Source organism: Haemaphysalis longicornis, unplaced genomic scaffold (assembly GCF_048455015.1).
Source record: "Haemaphysalis longicornis isolate Haplotype H1 unplaced genomic scaffold, Haemaphysalis longicornis Haplotype H1 scaffold_7, whole genome shotgun sequence".
Taxonomy (NCBI): Eukaryota; Metazoa; Arthropoda; class Arachnida; order Ixodida; family Ixodidae; genus Haemaphysalis; species Haemaphysalis longicornis.
Genome location: NW_027526422.1, coordinates 115,762,066 through 115,765,171, shown reverse-complemented (window position 1 = coordinate 115,765,171; position 3,106 = coordinate 115,762,066). Strand labels below are relative to the sequence as shown.

The 3,106-nt window shown below is 46.8% G+C and overlaps 1 pseudogene; it reads right to left on the bottom strand.

Annotated features, from left to right (window-relative positions):
- Nucleotides 1–469: 469 nt before the first annotated feature.
- On the bottom strand, nucleotides 470–1,715 carry LOC144146490 (uncharacterized; annotated as a pseudogene).
- Between the last annotated feature and the right edge of the window lie 1,391 nt (nucleotides 1,716–3,106).

Here is a 3,106-nt window from a genome sequence, read left to right as displayed (position 1 = left end):
TATGGCTGCCTTAGGATACTTATTAGCAACTGTAAGTAGGGATTGATGAAGTAGGTCGCAGAAGCCGGGGTGTTCTTCCGGCGGCCTATAGCAGGCACAAAAAAAGAATTTCGAGGCTCCGTTTGAGACAAATTTCCCAGGGTAATTCTAGTTGGTCGTCATGGAATATAAGTGGAGATGCTATTGTGTTTCCAATGCCTTTCAGCACGACACCACCTCTCTTGCTTTATCGATCGCGGCGAAAAATTGTGATATTCAAATTGGAGAGAAACACTTCCGTATCTATGATGTCTTCATGCAACCATGTTTCAGTAAATATGACTATGTCAGCACTGATGTCATTATAGAAACTGTAAAATTCATCCCGTTTAGGAATTATGCTTCGTACGTTAGTGAATGCAATGTTTATGTTTAGAAATGCCGTAGGGCGGATACACGTGTTAAACAAGGCGGAAGCATTCGAAACCTGTCATGCGCTGCCAACGGAGTTGGCTTGTGATAATGAGTTGTTATCCAGTGTAACTACTGGTAAAATCCCAAGTTCAATAATGCTATCATTTTTCACGTCATAGAAGTAGGTCTTGTTTCCAACAATAAGCTTGTCCACCCTCAGCCTAAATGGACACTCTTGTGGCCGAACGAATTTAAGCAACTTAGCACGTGCAAGGCGAGTGGCTGCAGCAAATCTTCCCTTAGGGCGAAGGTCGTTTCTTTAACCTTGTTTCCGCAGCCTAAAATCTTTTCTTTTGTTTTAAGATGAGCAAGCGTTATCACGATTGGTCGTTTTTTGTCAGGGGCACATTTTCCGATCCGATGAGCACGTTCGATGCACTTGGTTCGAGCGTAATACCGAGTTTGCAAAATTTTATGACGTTAAGTTCGGATTCTTCCCATGATTCTTTTACAGAGTCTTCAATACCGAAGAAGAGAAGGTTGTTGCGGCGCAGTCGATTACTAGCGTCGGTATTAGCGGCTTTTAGTGTTTCTATTTCATGCTTGATTTTGACTGCGTCTTCGGATACAGCGTTCGGTGAGTGTTCGATTTCGACGGTTTCCAGCGCTAAAATTCGGTTCGTTAATGTTGAGAGAACTGCTTCATCATTATATTGTACTGCCTTGAGCTGGTTAATATCTTAAAGAATGGTTAGGACGGTTTCATCGAGCTTCTTGATAGCGTCAAATAGGGCTTCTATCTGAGCTTTAGTTGGGCTGGGGTTTAGTTCCACATCTCCGGATAACAATAACATCAACTGTGACAGCAATTGTAGGGTGCAGACAATGTAACACGTACCTACCAAGTCGCGTAATTTGATGTCGTAGGGGCACGACACCGCGACAAGGAAGTAGTTGCTGGTTCAGTATTGTTTAGAATGTGTAAGGTAACCAGTCTGGAAGGTGAGGAGCGGCGTGAACATTTTGTGCGAACCGGTGTCAGGCTCCGAGATGGGGGTGATGTGCCAAAGATTAAGTAGGACGGATTGGCTCCACGTGATTGATGACATCGACGATGAGAAGCGCTGCCAGGCGTAGTCGCAGGCGCAGGGTGGTGTCGACGGGCTGGTGATGGGCAACAGAATCCTTCGTTGATCTAGACAGCGCGCAGGCGCTAAGGGCACAGGTAGGCCACCGGGTGGTGACCAAGCACAGTCGCCGAGGCCAGCGGTGTCAGCAACCCAACAGGCCACCATCTGGAAGGTGAGGAGCGGCGTAAACATTATGCACAAACCGGGGTCGGGCCCCCAATTCTTCAAACTAACTTTGTACAGGCGACTGACACACAAACGATGACGTCGTCAAAAAGCTGTCGATTGAGTTCACTATGGCAAACCTTTAGATCATATGGTATTTGCTAGAATTTAATGAGATAACAAGAATGAGAAGTATTATGGAGATTGATTGATTGATTGATTGATTGATTGATTGATTGATTGATTGCAGGGTTTAACGCGCCGACACAAAGCAGGCAATGAGGCGCACCGTAGTGGAGGACTCCGGATTAATTTTGACCACCTGGGGATCTTTAACGTGCGCCGAAATCTCGTACACACGGGCGTTTTTGCTTTTCGCCTTCATCAGAAAAGCGGCCGCCGCGGCCTGGAATCGAACCCGCGACCTCGCGCTCCGTAGCATCACGCCTTAGCCACTGAGCCACCGCGGCTGGTTATTATGGAGATTGACCTGCTGGGCATTTTCATTTTGTGTATAACAGCGACACCAATATTGGCGATGTGGGCAGGGCCCACAGGTCTTGGCGTCACGATCCCCACCGAGGTCTCAGCATTTTCTATAAACAGCTCATGGTGCAATATCACAGCGTCATGGCTAGCATACCTCCCCTAGTGACTTTTTTGTAATAGAGAGGAGAACTGAGAATGCGGTTTCTTGCCAGAATAGACACCATATAAAGAAACCTTTGTGGTCTGCACAATTTATAGCCGTATGTCCAAATCACGCATCATAACCAAGTTGGAGCCTTGGCATGTAAAATGACGTCCTGTAGTTTTGCGAAGCAAAAATAACTGACTCGAGCTTCGAAAAGACAAGGAACAAAATTCGGAGTGGCAGTGGTTGCTCTGTGCAGTTGGATAACAGAAAAACAGCCTAGTGGAGGCATGGACGGGAGTAACACTAGAAACAAACTAACCTCTGTCCCCGCATGTGCTGGGCTGTTTTTTTGTTGTGTCAGACCAACACGAGCCAATCATCCCTTTACTGCAGTTGTACTCATGCGATTTCTCGTCTTGTTTCAGTTGAACTCCAATAGCTTTGTTATCTTGCAAATTTTGGGAAAAAATAAAATTGGACAGATACTGAAGACTCCTTACGTTGTTTTTAAGCGAAAGCCTTCTATGTTGGCAATTTTCTGATTTGTTTCGGCGTCTGGGGGCGTCAGTGTGTCTGCAAGGAAAGCCCGTCGGGCCAGCCTCTTCCGTCGAGTCCCAAACGGCTCCCTTCGGGCTCGGTGAATTCAAAGGGAGTAATAGCATCCGCAGATTGGCCGGACGTTGAGGATCACCCCAAGCATAAAGCGGACCGCCTGCTAGCCGGGAAAGCAATATTCTCTGTCCATCACGTGTGTGCTAACCCTGCGGCGAGAGGAAGGCTG